Source organism: Mus musculus, chromosome 2 (genome assembly GCF_000001635.26).
Source record: "Mus musculus strain C57BL/6J chromosome 2, GRCm38.p6 C57BL/6J".
NCBI lineage: Eukaryota > Metazoa > Chordata > Mammalia > Rodentia > Muridae > Mus > Mus musculus.
Genome location: NC_000068.7, coordinates 107008222 through 107027164, shown reverse-complemented (window position 1 = coordinate 107027164; position 18943 = coordinate 107008222). Strand labels below are relative to the sequence as shown.

At 41.2% G+C, this 18943-nt stretch overlaps 1 pseudogene; it reads right to left on the bottom strand.

Moving 5' to 3' along the window:
* Positions 15216 to 16278, bottom strand: Gm13904 (predicted gene 13904; annotated as a pseudogene).

Below are 18943 nucleotides of genomic sequence, written 5' to 3'. Positions count from 1 at the left end.
TAGCCCACAGCTTATCCATTAAAATAGTAAAGTGATATGCTCAAACACAAACACAAAAGATCATGGAGAACATGAGAAGAAACAAAAATAAACTTAGCAGGGGACATAAAACAGAAGGAATGCACAAAAAAAAAAAACTGGTCCAGACTGTGGTGGTGCACACCTTTAATCCCAGCACTCAAAAGGGAGAAGCAGGCAGATTTCTGAGTTTGAGGACAACCTGGTCTAGTAGAGCAAGTTCTAGGACCGCCAGGACTACACAGAAAAACCCTATCTTGAAAAGAGAGGTTGGAGGAGAAAGGATGGAAGGAAAGGTAGAAGGAAGGAAGGAAGGAAGGAAGGAAGGAAGGAAGGAAGGAAGGAAGGAAGGAAGGAAGGAAGGAAGGAAGACTGAATCATTAGCAGGTAGTAATAAGTACTGTATCAGCCCTTTCTACTCCCAAAAAAGATTCAGAAACAGGCAGCACAAGCAATCTGTAAAAATGTGAAATGGGGGGAAAGGCTTAAAGAGGAAATAATTGTCTGAAAATCTACTAAGTCTCAGAGTTTCAACTAAGTATAGCTAGCCAAGGAACTAACTTGACGTGCTCCATCCAGCAAAGGAAGAAAGGGCAAGATAAATTCCCCTCCCTTCTGGTCTGAGGTCCAGAGAAAAACTAATCTGGAGAAATATCATAGTAAGTGTAGAAGACATCACTGGTCCACGGGCTCACACAATGTCACTGGTTAGCTCTCACTTGTGGAAAGAGACTGAATCCTCCTCTGAAGAGTGTAATGGCCCTAAAGAACACAGAGTGTTCCCACCCACTGGCTCTATTGGAGCAAGCCTGGAGACACCTGCCATCAGCAAGGTGAACTCCTGCTCCCCGGTTCTCAGTTAGATATCAGGCCTTTTTTCATTATGTTAAATGAAAGTCCACAGATTGGCAGGTGCCTGATGTTCCTTCCATCCTTTCTCCTCCAACCTCTCTTTTCAAGATAGGGTTTTTCTGTGTAGTCCTGTCTGTCCTAGAACTTGCTCTACTAGACCAGGTTGTCCTCAAACTCAGAAATCTGCCTGCTTCTCCCTTTTGAGTGCTGGGATTAAAGGTCCACAGATTGGCAGGTGCCTGATGTGAGGAAAGTTTCTAGTATAAAACACTCAGATGAGAAGGGAAGGAAGAAAAGATAAGAGAGATCGTGTAAGAAGAACTATCCAACTGACCATGCATAAGAGACACACACACGCACACACACATACACACACCACACACCACATCTGTTGATTGTCTAATTTTAGAATACAGAGACAAAAAGAAGATCACCCAAGCTGCCAGAAGGAAAAGAAAAATTGGATGCAAATGGCTTTGGTTGCTCAATACTTAGTAGATAACAATGCCGTGACAGAATCTTTTTTTGAAGTTGCAAATGAAACTTTTCAAGTTAGAATTCCCTATCAACCCAAAACACCATTTTAAAATAAAAGAATGTATTTTCAATTGTGAAGAAATGTCAAAAGAAAATTATCTTCTATGAGAATCAAACAAGAAAACAAGATCAGAAACAAGCTATGAAACACAGAGAAGACACAACCATAGCAGTTCTCTAGAGATGGGTATGAAAGATGCCTGGGGAATATCTTCAGGAAGACAAAGTAGAAACATGACTGGAAATGAACATTCTCAGACATGGTTGGGGGAGTAGGTGAATAGTCTGCAGCTGGATTAATACCTAATACATCAAAAACTCAGCAAACAGAAGCCATTCTAAGATGGTGCCTCTGAGATTAGGGAAGAGGACTAAAACAAACCATTATTTTATAGTAAATATGAGAGAAAAAGGAGGTTGTCTATATGCAGCGAGGCACTGAATAGAAGAATATTGTCTTGCATTGGTAAAGAAAATTTATAGCTTAGAAAAATGAAAGTATCTTATTTTAGATATACTCGGGAGAGTTTGGCATAGAGGTGAAAGTGGAAGGCTATATGCCCCTGGTGTTAGTTCTAATTGTTGACCTGACACAAGCTTGAGTCCCCTGGGAAGGAAGAAGGATCAGGTCCGCGGGGTATTGTTCTTTACTGCCTTTGTGGATGTAGGAAAGTCCAGCCTGAAAGTCGACAGTACCACTCTCTGGGTTTGGGTCCTGGGTTGTCCAAGACTAGGGAAACCAAACTGCATCGGGAGTGAGCATGCACTTATTTCTCTTCCTTCTTGGCTGTGGGTGTGATGTGGTTCACTGCTTTAGGCTCCTGCTGCTGCGCATCTGCTGCAATGGTTATAACCTGGAACTGAAAGCAAATCTGAAACCTGACCTGCTTTCTGCCAGGGCATTTCATCACATGCACAGATCGGCATAGCTGTGCAGAAGTACAAGCTCTGGAAGCAGACAAATCCAGATTCTAATCTGGATTGTAATCCTAACTCCACCATTAACTGACTATGAAACCACATACAAGTACCCACACTTTTACAAAGTGACATTTCCATCTATAAGACAGAACTGAAGATAATGGTAGCTAAACATGACTATGTGTAACACTGGTAGTCATATATATATATATATATATATATATATATATATATGTGTGTGTAAAATAATTGTGAGTAAATTTTAGTTTACTAACAGTATGTATTAAAAATGTTTAGTAGATATATGTTTAGCCTAATATAGAATAAGCAAGCAAATAAAATTGGTTTTCTGTTAGAATTGTCCTGTTTATAACTGTTTTCTTTTTTAAAAGTCCCCCTTTTCATTAGGTTAATGAGAAGAATTAGTTACTAGAAAAAGTTTGAATGGATATTTAACCCTAGATTTTAATTTTTTCTTTATTTTGAGAATATCATGTTTGTATACAAAGTACTATGATCATATCTAGCCTCCAGTTCTCTCTCCAACTTTCTCCGTAATGCCTTCCCAGCATCCCTCCCTCCCAACTCCCAATTTCATATATATGTGGGGTGTGTGTGTGTGTGTGTGTGTGTGTGTGTGTGTGTGTGAAGTTAACACTCCTGCGTGTGCATAGGTACAAGGCTATGTACTAGGATATGGGAAAGCTACCACTGGCCACATATTCAGAAAAGAAACGATTCACTCTCCCCACAAACTATCCACTGAGAATAGCTCCTCGTTGCAGAGTATTTCCCTGGAGACCATCTACCCCATGTATGCTGGAATTTGGACTGGCTTGAACTTGTGCGTGTCTTCTACAAGTAAGTTCATGAGTGTAATAGCCATGCCATGTCCACAAGAGAGAAATTCACAACACTCCTTCTCAACCTCTGGTTCCTAGCGTTCTGTCTGCCTCCATTTCTACAACATTCCCTTTGATGTACGGAAGCGTTGATGCAGATGTCCCGTTTAAGACTGAGAACCCTGGCTCTTACTCTTAGCACGTTGACCAGTTACACATTGCTACACTGACTGCTGTCTACAGCAAAGTTGCTCTGACCCAGCCCTCTAGATATAAACATAAATATTTAAAAGTCAATTTGAGAGAAACGTTCCCCATCACTGTGAGAGGGCACTAGAGGCAGAGAGATGGGAATGATGGAAGAGTAGGGTGGCGAGTGCGCTGTGGAAAGAAGCCGAAACAAACAGGTGAGAGTAGGCAGAGGTCGACGGTAAGTCATGTCGTTACCGAGTGGGATCAATGAGAGGTGTGCAGCAGTCTGGAGTTAAACAGATAGAGATTCAGCCCAACAAACTCCTCTGCAGCCGTGGGGTCGCCCTAGAGCTTAGCAATGAAGGAGCCCCAAGATAAAAATAAATAAAAAGTCTTCTATTTTAGACTTCTACGAAAAACCATTTGTCCTGTGATGCTACTGAGGCCCGTGTGTGGGTCAGTGGCCCTGGTGTGGCCAGATCTGGGTTGATGTCCGAGGACTATGTTGTCACCTGACAACAAGCAGATGTTCATGGCCTATGCCACAGCCTGAGTCCATGTTGATGTCTATGGGGTTTGCTGCCCCAGGAGTCCGTACTGATGTCAGAGGCCTGAGCTGCCACCTGAAACTGTAGTGGTAAACAGGTCCAGGCTGCTTCCTGGAGCCATCCATGGCTTTGTCTGCGATCACGCTACAGCTGGGGTTTGAGTTGATATTCATGTCCCCTGTTACCATCGAAGGACAAGTGTGGGTCCCTGACATGCACTGAAGCCGTGTTGATGTTTATGGTTTGTGCTGCCACTGGAGACCACAGAGATCCGCACTACCACTCAAGGCCACTGTGATTTCAGGGTCTATGCTACAGCCTGAAACCATGCTGATGTCTAGAGCCAATACTGCTGCTGGAGTCCATGCTTGATGTGGGTGAACTAAGCTGACCCCTGGGGCCATGGTGTTGTCTAGACCCTTAATGCCACCAAGGGTCCGTGGTCTTACTGCAGCAGGGTCTATGTTCATATCCATGGCTATGTTTTCACCAAATGCCTGGTAGATGTCAGTGGCCTTCATGTTCATGATCCCAGCTGCAATGGAGGACCTTATTTGGGTCCATGGTCCTATTGCAAGCAGGAGCCCTGTTTGTAGTCTATGCTGATGCCAGAAACTATGTGGAAGCTCACAGTCCACTCCCACAGATCGTAAAGAGCAAATATGGTACTTTGACAGTGACATCAAAGACTACAAACAGTTGAAAAAGAGAGACTTCAACTCCTACCTCTACTCTATCCCTCCCCCAACAAACTAGTAACAGCCTAAATAGGGAGCCATTGGGGAGAGAACTCTTAAAACCTGTGATAGGATGTTGAGGTGTCCACCTCCACAGTACATGCCTTCCAGCAGGGATGTTGAAAAATGACTCAGCTCTATTTAAGGGGCAAACTAATGAGAGTTTGCTCACGCCCCAGTGAGTATATAGAGTATAATACAAATTGGACTTTTTGTGTGTATGTGGTGAAAGGGAAGTCACAAGGGAGCAGGGGTGACATGGTCAGGGAAGAACTGGGAAGTGAATGTGATAGGAGTATATGATGTAAAATACCCAAAGAATCAATAAAAATATTATGTTGGGGAAAAGCCAATTTGACAGCATGACCATTTGGCAAAGTAACAATAGTAGGATTCTACCCTGGGGCTTAAAGCATCCCCAGCCAGGAACTTCTGGTGAGGATTACAGTAACAGGCAAGAAATTTCCTCCTCTAGCCGGGCGTGGTGGCACACACCTTTAATCCCAGCACTCTGGAGGCAGAGGCAGGCAGATTTCTGAGTTTGAGGCCAGCCTAGTCTACAAAGTGAGTTCCAGGACAGCCAGGGCTACACAGAGAAACCCTGTCTTAAAAAAAAAAAAAGGGGGGGGGGAAAGAAAGAAATTTCCTCCTCTGGAGCAGGTCTCACCCATGACCAGAGAGGGGTCGATTGCTCCATAATCGTCACTGCACTATCGCCTCAGTGTGCACATCTTACTTGGTGGGTCAACATCACTGCGTGAAGGTTCCAGCTGTGAGTAAGAGCACCGATGCCTTTTATTCCCACCCCCACCCCCCACCCCTGCTTCCTGCAGCCTATACCACACCTTCCCACACTCAGAGAGCTAGCCAACAGGGAGAGTACTTCCCAGTCAGTTGGAAATGTATCTCTCTATGACCATAGCTGCAGTGTGCAGTGCCCTTGACAATAGGATCTTTCTGTGTTGTTACAGTAGTTAGCCTAGAGACCTCTGGGGTCTCGGGTCTCGCTGACCTATAATCTTTTTAAATGGGCTTAGTAGCTGGTGGTTTTTCTTAAGGCTTTATTACATTTCCTTGGTTTTGATTAATGTACCCACTACCCCCTTCCTCTCCTTCCCATCCCAGTTTAATCTCTTAAATCCTAGTATTCAACCTTCTTTCATCCCACATGATTTCTAATATTCATAGTTATTTCTTAAGTTGAATCGTGAGATCACATGGCTGTACAGACTCCCTCGTCTTGGGTTAGCTCTCCCTTTACCCCTGACTTCCTCCATATTCCCACAGCCCTCCCTGTTTAACCTTGTTCCCATAGTCTACTTCTCTGCTTCCATTTTAACCGACAATCTAAGAGTCCTCATCCTTATCCTGACAGCAATGGGATCGCTTGTAAGCATTTCACATTCCTTAGTCAAGAGAGGTAATCAGATTTGCAGGTTGAGTTACTAAATATTCCACACCTAAGATTTATTAAATACAAAGAAACCTAATTAGCGGCTGTTCTGTACATGGAAAAAAGCTCCCACTGTCCCATAATTCTGTCTCCTCTAAAAACAAGCAACCAGTCAAAGAAATGCATCCATTTTGACAAATATAATAAGACTTTTAGGTCAATATATTTTTGCTTTGTTCTCTTGGCTTTCTTTGTACTCACCCCACTTCCTAGGAAGTGCAGGAGGAGTGGAAGTCTTCATCCTCACAGATTCGCACTAGAAGAACCTGGAATGTTATACATACAGTGTTGTTCCTTCAAGAGAAGGAATGAAAAAGTCTGTGTTCTGCCCAGAAGCATGGAGGAGAGATACTTTCCCCCTGGTGGCCTTTGATCTATTTATGGGACCAGAGACCTTGGTGGCACTGGACCTTTCCCTAGACCCTTATCATGAAATTGTTTTCTCCGTCCTGGGTTGAGTTATTATAACCAAAATAGTTTTCACCCAACTGTGCTGTGCTGTGCTTAAAGATGCCTAAAATAAACAACATGGAGTCAGGCTCCTGAAGTTTGAAGCAACACTGTCTACTGAGCTGGGCTGGGCTGAACTCCCTTCTTGCTTCCAGTGGCTCCCCACTCTGCTTGCTGTCAAAGGTGTAGAGACTCCCACAAGAAAGCATGTGGTTAGCCAACATATTTACACCAAAAACTGTCTCTGTCTCTAAACACTGAGACAAATGGTCACACACTCATATTGAACGTCTGTGTACATGGGGAAAAAAAGGAAAGACAAATTTTCTCCTGCTTTAACTATCTTGTTATTCTTACTCAGGGAAGTCTAAGGCATGTCTACTCATCTGGGGCAGTATTCATTCATGTTGCATTGAACACATAATATGCCAAGCCTTTATACAAGTTTTTCCACCCTCTTATTAAAGCCATTTTCTAGCAAGTGAGAAGGAAGGTTGGTAAAACTTCCTTACCAACCAACTGAAAGAAAACCTATCACTCAAAATGATTGGCAACTTCAGCTCTCTGTCACAATTGAGAAGAAAAGCCTAAACAAACAAAATCTTAGCTGAATATAATCAAGCATGAAAGTCAAGTCGATGATTTATATACAAATGCTGCTAGAAGCATTTTTAAACTGTCTTAGGAATTTGCAGCCCGACTCATTTATATTCTCTATACCAAACACAGCACTACAATTTATAAGAGGCCTCTAGGCATTTCATTTGTTAGACTGATTTACAGTAAATTGGCTTATTCCAGCATAATAAAGAATACTCTTTGCTATATGCCACGAAAATAAATTAATCAAGCAATTTAAAATCGAATTTTCACACACGTCTTGTTTTGTTTCTTCAAAGATCTAAAATAACAGCATCTCTCATCATTTAAAACCAATAATGTGATTTGTGTTTTTGCAGAAACCAACAACAAATTAAAAAGCAAAACTTTGCATTAGCAGCAACATAAACAGCCAGCTGTGTTGAAAAATGAATCTGAGTTTTCCTCCACTGTTACCCTAGAACGTGAAGTCTGAGGGTAAATGGAGCCTGGTGCAATCTGGGAATCGGTTTAGAGGCTGTAACTCTTCAGGACAATGCAAATTGCTTCTCACATTAAAAACACATTAAGTTGCTCAGCAATTCAGAGAAAAAGCATACAACTGATCTTGAATTTTAAAATACATTTAGGTGAAAAATTACTCCAAGTTGTAAGGAAGCCTGAGGCTGCTGGAATGCACCTTTTCATGTGTGCAGTAAGGGATGATAGCCTTCTCTGTGCGTCCCAGGGCCGAGGAAGAAGGAGTTCTGTGATTGAAAATGTTTAAAGTCCATGATTAATCATGAGCAGTATAAGATCCATGAAGCACGAAAGATAGAAAAACTGCAAATATGAGCAGACTTGGGGAGGAAGCTCAATCAACCCTTGATTGATTCTACTAATGGGAAGAAGTAGTGAGAATTACATAAACATCACTGAACACCCACTGAAAATCAAGACCAAGTTGTCTGAAAACTATAAGGTGAAACTGTGAGATGTGAAGTGTGCTTTCTCTCTCCGCACGCACAGGATTGATCTGTGGGGCTGGGATTGTAGGGTAACCTGAACACCACTTTCAGAAGAAAAGTACTCTACAGTATTAAAGTTACAGTGACATTTGACAAGAAGAAAAGCATTTTGGATTCTGCCTTCCGGCTTAGAAATGTGTCTCTGTGGACTGCTTTTGATGCCCAATCCCAGCCCTAACAGAGAACTAAAAACTGAAAATAAAAAATCCAGAAAATTATCTGCTGGAAAATAACACTTCTTCAATTTCCAAAGTCGTTGAGAATAGAAGGATGTTAGAAAAACAGATTCAAGTACCTCAGGTTCATTAAGGCTTTGTTTTGATAGGTATAAAGACATGGCTGAAATAACACACACACACACACGAACATTCTCACTATTCATCAGTTATTTCCTTCTACACAGTTTTCTAGCATGGATGTTTAATCAAGCTTTTAACAAATAATAATCGAAGGTATTATGTTTTAGGCATCATACAAAATACTAGGATTGGATCCTTAAATCAAACAAATCGAGTTACTATCAAGTAAGACTCCAGGAATACATGGTACGAACACAATAAATGTGTAGGCATATGTTGTTTAACTACATTTTGAGAGATGTGTGGTCCGACAACTTTGTCATTATGTAAACATCATATAAACATGCTCACCTAGATGGTACACTAGACTAGATGGACTAGCCTAGTACATCCCCGGACATAAGGGGTGGATAAACACACACACACACACACACACACACACACCTCTGATGTACAAATAATACAAAGTTAACTCAAAGCCATAAAGAGGCAATACTATATGAAAACCATAAAGCTGTAGCCAGTGTGAATAGAACACTAGTACTGTAGAGAAAACATTTTGTAAGCACAAGAGCAATCTAGAGCAATAATGACAAAGTATATTATAATAAACACATTAGTAGTGGGGACATATGTTATTACCATCAAGCATAAGCACCGTATATAATTATGGGTGCTGTACTTCATAGGACCAGGTGTATCACCCACATCATCAGGAGCACATGAGCACCACATTTCACTCTCCATCAGCTCTCACACACAGTGGCAGTGACAAGAATTTCTCCGTTACATTATTTTCAGGAACCATCTAGGACAGGCTAAGGCTAACAGGTGGCCACCACTTTTGCCAGGTCTACAGTGAGTGAACGCTATTCATGAGTGAGGTGAAGTCTCTTTGACTTCACCTCAGGATTGCTTCTTGCAGCTGATATGATTTTCCTGCCATTATTAAAATAATGTAATAATCCCTGGGCATTAGCCCACCCTACTGGTCAGATTTTCTGTAGATCAATATAAAGATGAACTTTCATGAATTAATGCTATTAGGATGAATTAATGATTTATAGAATTCCTGATTTAATTCAAATAATTTTAGGAAGAAAGATTTTAGAGATGGTCTACGTTGCTTTACTAGAAAGATGTAATGAAGTTAAAATCAAGACTAGAATTGCCCACTTATAATAGTAAGTAAAGGCTACATAACAAGAAATACAATTAGCGGGCTGGTGAGATGGCTCAGCGGGTAAGAGAACTGCTCTTCCAAAGGTCCTGAGTTCAAATCCCAGCAACTACATGGTGGCTCACAACCATCTGCAATGAGATCTGATGCCCTCTTCTGGTGTGTCCCAAGACAGCTACAGTGTACTTACATATAACAATAAATAAATCTTTTTTAAAAATACAATTAGCTTTGCATAATCACACAAAAAATAGAAGTAGATTTGGGACAAATTTGTATTCTTCAAGGAAAAACATTTAGATCTAAGCCACAGATGTGCACTGTGATATGGCAAGGCCATGTGAACACTGTTGCTTTGAACTTATAATGAGCATATAGAATAAAATACTACTTCGAACTTAATATCAACACCCTTCTGTAACTCCCATTCTATGTAACATTTTATCTCTGGGGTAATTTTCTAACGAACTTTTCGTCTAATAAGGTATAAAAAGGCCAGAGAAAAGAAATAAAGTTGTTGGAGGGTGGTTTGGGGTGCTTTGCCCCATCCATCCATTCATCTATCCATTCATCCAAATCTATATGTCTGTTTATATGTACGTACAAAGGTGTATGTGTATGTATGTAAGCATGCATGAACACTTGTGGAGTTGATGAGATAGATGGCTGGGCCTGGCCAGGCAGTGTCTGTGTACAAATGTATATCAAAAAGCCATAAAGAACTAAAAGCAATAAAAGGTGATATAACCATTTTCCACTTCACCCAGTGTTTGCTTTCTGTGTAACTGACTCCTTCTTTCTTTTTTGGCTTACAAAGAGTTAACCAGTGAAGTCAGCAAGGGGGTCCTGGCTGCCTGGCCAGAGATGGGGTCACTAGCAATCAATTCTTTACCTAGCCCCACCCCCACCCCCTACTGTTAGCAACAGATGTCAGTAGGCCCAGAGGACTGCAGCTTCTGGCCTCAGAGTAACTTAAGGTCAATATAGGTATGTAGAAAGCAACCCTAATCTCTCTCAAGACTAAGCCACACCCAGTTTCCCCCTCAGCTACCGTCAAGAGAGAACCAAATTTCCAAAGCTGACCTCTGGCACATTACAACTATATGGGATCATCCTCTTATAAAATCACATAACTCATACCAACTTTTAAAATTTTTCTTTTCTTCTCTTTTAGATTGTCTACTTTTATGTTAGATGAGATTAACAGTGTATATATAAATATATATTACTGAGATTAAAAATTAAGGGGTACATTTTAACAGAATATATTGTATGAAAAATCTATTTTCAATAAAGAAAAGAAATTGTAAGACAGTAATTTATTCTTTGAAAATTTCATGTATGTATACAACATATCTTAGTCATATCTGTCCCACATTCTCTCCTTCCAATTCCCCTTAGTACCCCCTCAATACATTTCTCTCCCAAGTTCATGTCCTTTTAAAATGTTGGGTATTAATTTCTTTAACTCACCAAGTCTCATTAGTGCTGGCTATATGCACATGGATTCACTAAGTCATTGGCAAATCACCAGTGGCCACTCCTTCAAGAAAAAGTAGTCATTGTCAATAACTCTGCAACTAGAGGTGGGGCCTTGGTAGTCCCAACTTATCCATGTATGAACTTTCTAACTGGCTTTATCTTGACGAGCTTATCCACAGCTGCTGTGAGTTTACGTGTACAACAGTCATGCAGTATCCAGAAGACAGCATTTCACAGCACTCCCTGCCCCCCTCCCCTACTACTCAGCATCCACTGGCTGACATTCTTACATCCCCTCTTTCCCCATTTTTCTTCCTTGCGAGGTTGGCAGGTGGATAGAGATGTTCCATCTACAGCTGCACACTCTTAGTTGCTTATTCTCGGCACTGTGAACAGCTGTGAGTTTCTGCCCTAACTCTAACATTGCAATAAGACATTTCTCAGACCAAGGCTGAGGCAGCACACATGTGAGCTACAGCCTCCACAAATTACGTGGCTACAGTCAAACAGAAGGCATGCTCTCCCAACTAGAAAAATCAAAGAATCCCCTCACTGAACTCTTCATTTGTATTCTCGTCGTATGTCGTAGTTAACTTTATTTCCACTGGATTGGCCATGGGACAACCAGATACTTGGTCCAACACTTTTCTGTGTTTCTGAATTTGCTTCTGGGAAAGAGGGGGTGTTATTTGAGTCAGTAAACTGAGTAGATTGCCCTCACTGATGTAGGTACGGCTTATTAACTTAGCTGAAACTCTGACTAGAAAATAATAGTAGACTTCACATGAATACTAGAGACTCCTTGTCTGCTGGCCTTGAGCTAGGACATGAGTTTCTTCTGCCTTTGAACTTGAACTGAAATGTCAGCCCTTTTTAAAGTCCTAAGCCTTGCAGTCCTAACTAAAACAGCAAGATTGGCTCACTCAGATCTCTAGTTTGCTGACTGTAAAGTTAAGGAATATTTCTGTCTGTAAAGGCCTGGATTAGTTTCTTATTCTCTCTCTCTCTCTGTCTCTCTCCTCTCTCTGTCTGTCTCTCTGTCTCTGTCTCTCTCTCTCTCTCTGTGTCTGTCTGTCTGTCTGCTGTGTGTTTGTCTCTTCCTCCTTCCCTTTTTCCCTCTACACACAAACACACACACACACAAATACATTCTGCTTTTCTTGAGAACCCTAATATACCCTGTAAATATAGTCCTTCAAAAACACCTAAGGAAATCCTTTGAGAAAGCAAATTTGATCACATCAGTTTTGTACCAAAAGTACCATAGTGGCTTCCCCTCCTCCTTTGAGTAAAATTCTTTGATATTTTTAGGAAAGGGGAAGAGAAGAGAGAAGGAGAGGAAAATCCCATGGATGCTTGTTTCATCTCCATGGTCAGATAAGAATAGACACTAGAGCATGCCGTGTGCTTAGATGTAGATTTAAGTTCATGTACTTAAGCTGTTGTAGTCTCCTGGGCTTCAGGTGATTGAACCACACTGTGTAAGTGTTAAGTAACATGACTTTCTTAGATATGAAAAGGCACATATTAGGAAATGGTTCACAATGTCTATGACAAAGGTAATATGTAATGTAGTGCTCATAGCCAGATATCATAGAAATGTTCTGACTGACTCCTGGTCCCTTGCCCAGACACACCTACCACAATTAATGTCTATGCTTCCCCTTAAATAGTGAATATATCTGCCTATAAAGATATTTATCAGGGTTCACAGACTAAACCTTATTCTACACTTAAATTCATAACTCAGTAGCATGAGCCAGGCATTTTACAGCTGACCTTGGTGGCCCTCCAGCTATCATGGGATGCATGGTATTCTATAATCTGGCTATGTCCTATTTGATGGAATAAGAAACAGGATGCCATAACTATTTGGGGGTCTCCATTTTAGCTACAGTGAACACTCTGTATACATATCCTTTGCAAGTGTGGACACAAGTAAAATTGCTTACAATGAATTGTTTGGTCAAAGAAGCCAGGTAGTTCAAATACTGAAACATATGATCAAATGACCTGCAAAATGTTGTACAGGAATATGCTTTTGCCAATAACATTGGTACTGATCATTATTAAATTTAAAAATAATGACTTTTATAGATGTAACTTACATCTTCTTTTGGTCTGTTTGTCTTTATTTTTCCATGACTATTGACAATTTATAGATTATATGTTCATGTTCTATGTCTCTTTTTATTAGTCTCCTTATAATCTTAATTAGTATAACTTTTGTATGTGTTAAAATTACTTTCTTCTTCCTAATAAGTTACCATATATAGCTCCAAAATCCTGAAGATGATTTTTATGAAATTTTTCTTATATAGTCTTGTGGCTTCTCAATTTGCTTATAATAGCCTGTCCTACTCTATGATTTTAAAGGAAGTCATTGATCTTTTTATATTTTGTTTTTTGGAGACAACGTCTGTGTAGCTCTGGCTAGCCTGCCTGGAACTGGCAGAGATCTGCCTGCTTCTGCCTCCTGTGTGCTGGGATTAAAGGCATGTGCCACCACTAATGGCCACTACTTTTTTTTTTTAATGTGTTTACATATGCATGATTGCGTGTTTATGTGTATGTGGAGGTCAGAGGATAACTTGAATTTGATTGCTTCCTTGTAACATGTGGGCCCTGGGGCTCAAAGTCGTACATTGAACTTGGCAGCAACCATCCTGACTCACTAAATCATCTCGCTGACCTAGCTTCACTCGTAGGTTTTTTACTAACCACATTTCCAATTTCTTCACACACCCTGCTTGTAGCTCTTTTACTTATTCATTTATGAGTTGTGTTGACAGTTCTTCTTGGTAGAAAATTCAAAGCTCAGCCAAGTGCTTGTAATAGATCAAGAGTGCTATAACTTCACTCCCTGTTTCAGCTGCTGTTACAGGAGCCCAAGCTTCTGCCCATGTTAAATTACTGTAACAGCTACCTAAGCAATGCCTTCCTACAGTGTATCGCCAAGACAGGAAACAGAGTGACTCTTTTTAAATATGCGACAAATCCAAATAAAATAATTTTCATCCTTTTTTTTTTCAAAACTGCCCAATACATCTCAATTTTGCACACAAAGTATCCAGAATCCATACAATGTCATAAAAATCAGGGATGCATAACATGCATCCCTCCACTTCCCCCGGTCAGTCTCCAGCTCTCTTCTCACTCCAAATGTATCAATATCTCCAATGTTCCCCACTTGAACCAGATATAAGTCAACCTTGGATAATTTGATTGTTGTTCTTTCTGACTACAAGGCTTATCTCAGATGGTCACATAGCTGTCTCCTCACTTCCTCCAAGTCTTTTATCAAAAGAAATATCAATTACACCACCTATGGATGAGGTTAAAAAATACCTTTTCTCCTTTTTCTCAAATTTGACCTTGGGTGTTCATTTTAACATTGTTCCCCTGGAAACTTGATAAAGGTGGAAGAGTATCCCTGTTGCCAAGCAACAGCACTTTAGGAGGCGAAAAGCCTTCATCCATATACAGAAGCATCTAGATTGCAAGTCTGAGTGAGAGCTATAAATATAGCCAGTGCCCATATCTCCAGGCTTCTCTGATAGTGAAAACTCTTTAACCGAGCACTTGACGGCTTGCAGAGAGTTTGGATATGGTGCCCGTGAGTACACCATGAGACCTTATATCAACATTCAATTTCTAAGCCAGGTCAGATGTCATAGCTGTCAAAATGGTTCTGCTTTCCTCATAACTAAATAAAAATTTGGAGTTAGAGAGCCAAAACTGAAAAAAAAAAATGTGTGGCATTGGGACATGTTGTCATTTATAAAGGTCAGCTGGAGAACTACACAAGTTGCTTGAAAAACACTCTCCAGTAGAAGTCTCAGAATATTAAGTTTACAATTTTGTGTTGGACCACAGATATAACCATCCTAAGCCACATGAGGCTTGCTGGCCACAGGTTGGTCTAGATGACTGCAAGGTCTACTTCCATTGGAGAGAAACATTGGCCTTCCGTCCAGACTGGCATGCTCTTTTTCATGTCATTCTATGTGAGGCCTATTTCGTAGTGTGGTCAATGGTGGTTTTGTTGGGCCAACTTCCACAGCAGTAGTCATGTTCTTGCTTACCCCCTTTTTTTTTCATGGATAGATGGGTTTATTTAGCAGTAAGTTTGAAACTCTTGCTTTAAGCAAGGGTACTACAGTAATTAGATCAGGAACAGACATTTCCTACACTATCGAACATATAAGATGTCCTTTGCATTTTCAACACTGATCAACAAGCAATTCAGTCCAGGTTATTTTGATGTATATACTCAGTGAACCCAAGCTGCTTCTTCAGAGACTCTGGCATCTCAGGTGGAGGAGGGCGAGGGCGCCTGAAGTAGACCTTCACAGAGTCGTAGATGAACCACTATAGTCCGAGTGCCAATCATGATGATTCTGGCGAAGAGCCCCTTCCACATACATTCAAAACAAGCGAACTTCATCCTGATGTATGGGGTCTGTCTCATCCACAGAGGAGCAACACCCTTGTAGAACGCATTTAAGCCTTCCTCAGTATCCATTTTGGGAACAGCTTCCCTCAACGTGTTGGCATAACCAGGCTGGGTTTGAATTCGAACTTTAGCAGCTTCCAGAGGAGCCAAGGCAATGAAGAATTCAGCACTGGCAGAAGCAGCTAAACATAGCAATGTGCGCCACAGGTAGGTGTTCTCCTCACCAAGTATGTTGCAATATACAGCTTTGAAGACTTCGTAAAAGCCCAATTTGCAGAGCCCTTGCATGGAATAGCCAATCAAAGTTGGGGCCCATCCTTTAGCCAAACCACGAACGCCATCTTCTTTCAGTGTAATGGAGAATCCATTAAATATGCCCTTGCACTTCTGAGGGTCCACCTGCATGCGGCATTTTACTAAATCCAGGGGAGCAACAGCAGTGTGTGTCAGACCACAACTTAAGACCCCACCAAAGCCACTTCACGGAGCCAAATTCACAACTGTACTCTTCCACGATGGCGGCGGCCAGGTGGCTGGAACGTCGGGGCAGACCCGGGGGGGCTGCGGGGACCCGACAGGCCATCTTGTACCAGCTGCAGGTGTGGTGCGTTGAAGGGTGTCGCCCGTGCCAGGTGTGCTACGGACTAGAACATCCTCCTAAGATCCACCCAACCGCTTGCTGGGCAAGGTTGCGGCTCACAGAGGCTGAATGTCGCTTAATAAGAGTAAATAAATAATTTGAAGTAACCCGTGTAGCAGACAAGCACACTGTGGGAGACCTGTTCTGAGCCAGATAGCTATATACAATGTGGATTGTCGAAGAATACAAGCAAGAGCTGATCACAGGAGCTGAGATATGCAGGCAACCAAAGGAACAAATGCTATCTAACTCTAGACACCTATCCTCTTGCTACCCATCCATATCCAGGATGCCTGTGTTCAGCTTCCTGCCCTTTGCTTGGATCCAATGGAGCAAACTGATAAAATCCAAACCACTGTGCTTACACTTGCTAATGACACTGACAGCTACCTGCACCTGGCTGGAGTGAGTGCCGCAGCTGACCCACTGCATCCCATGGCAAATCTACCTGGAAAAGCATTAAGAATGACTGAAAGCCTTACGCCAGTTTAGGAACACCTGCTCAGGAAGCTTTGATCAGTGTGGCCATTGGAGGATTGCTCTCTAGTTCTACGAATAGATTCAGGAACTCGTGAACCATCCCTTGCTCTTTTACTGCCCCCTGTAGGTAGATCTCTTGTCTGCTCTCAGCCCAAATATTATCATACCAGTAAGGACTTCTTGGGACATATTTTTGACTCTTTGCCCCCAATGAATGCGGAGGAGTTTTTAAATTGAGCTGGGAATACATACCTTTGAGCCGTATTTTGAAGGCAAAGGCCAAAACTAAGCTATAAAATCTGTGGCTATATTTCTGTTTCAATGAGGAGAGGCTGGCAGCTTCCAGGAATGTTCCCAAGGGTTTGGGTTCCTAACCAACCAATGGAGCATGCCTACAGGAGAGCACCCTACTTGGAAAGACACCTCACAATAGACTCTCTGTGTGATTCTCCATCTTCCTCAATAGTACTCCACTCCAGAACCTTTGTGCCCTGCTCCCTCCTTCCATGGTCTCCTCTCCATGATTTAACATGTTGGGCCTCACCTTTCCTTGTGAGATTATTTGATTTGCCTGGCATAGGCCTCACATCTTGCTGTCTCTCTCTGATTCAGGAAATGTCTGCAGGCTGCCGAGCCCCTTGAACTAAAATCACCTTTGAGGCGGCTGGCCCTCTCTCCTCTCTTCCCTTTCCTCTTGATCTTGCCCAAATTTTTATGAAATTCTCCTGCAATTGTTCTGTTTATATGCACAGAAGCTCTTTCCTCCTGGGGCTTTGACTGGTAGCATTTACAGCAATGCACTGCGCTTTCCCCAAGTGGTGTTTTCTTCTCTGGGCTGTACTCTCCTCAAAAGTGCAGGGTGGACTGTTTTATCTTTTTGTTCAGCATTTCAACAAATATTGACCTTCTTCTCCACTATGTCAGAAATGGCACTGAAACCCTAGGAATCAAATGTCAAGTGCAAAAACCTAGGTCTCTACACCACTTACTGTCGATCGGGAGCCATTAAAAGATTTTTTTTTTCAGAGGCATTGTTAAAATTGGAGGCATAGAAAGTGTTTTTAAATGTACCTATAAAGTTATGAAAGATGAAAAGAGGAGGCACGTGTGGGATCCCACCCTTCCCTGAAGATTTATGTGCAGGTAGCAGTTGGTGGAGGAGGTAGAAATATTTTCTTCAATGGTATAGGATTGGGAGAGTGTCTCTGCTCCAGTAACAAACTCCCATCACACTTCCTTTACAGCCCTAATGAAGGTCACATGTAGCAAAACAAAAGATATAAACAAAATTAGAAGGTAGGCTAATCAAGAAGAAAGATGAACAAAAGAGGAAGACACAGCTAAATATGACCAAAATACATTATTACACATGTATAAAATATAATAAATGTATTATAAATAGATCACAATAAAAGGAATAAAGAGTTTTGCAACTGTGTCTGATGTTACTGGTTACATTCACACACCCAATTCATAAATGTTTGTAATTTTATAGCGATCAGAAGGCTTTGAAATTAAGAAACAAACTTTTTCAGAGATGTTATCCTTAGGCACATATTTGAAAAAAATATGTCAGGATATCACAGAGATACCAGCACATCTATATTTAATACTGCACTATCAACAATAGTCAAGTTACGGGATCAGCCTAGATATCAAACAACACAAAAAGAAAGCTTGGTGCATTTGATGGTTTGAATGAGAGTGGCCCCCAAAGTCTCGTATGATTGAATAATTGGTTCACAATTTGTGGAGATGTTTGGGAAGGATTAGGGGGTGTGGCCTTGTTTAAAGAGGGTGACTTTGAGGTTTCAAAAGATTTGCTTCATTCTGTTCTGTGTCTCTGTGTGTCTCTGTCTCTGTTTCTCTATTTCTCTATCTATGTGTGTGTGTCTGTCTATCTGTCTGTCTGTCTGTCTGCCTTCTGATTGTGAATGAAAGTATAAGCTCTCAACCATACCTGCCGACTTGCTATTTTCTCTGCCATGATGGTCATGGACTCACCCTCTGAAAGTGTAAGCTTCAAATAAATGCTTTCTTTTATAAGTTTCACAATGTTTTATCACACCAATAGCAAAGTAATTTAAATAGTACATATATATATAATGGACTTTTATTCAGCCATAAGGGATGAAATTATGTCATTTGAAAAATATGTATCACTTCTGCCATTGTTGGTGGGATTGCAAGATGATATAACTATTCTAGAAATCAGTCTGGTGGTTCCTCGGAAAATTGGACATAGTACT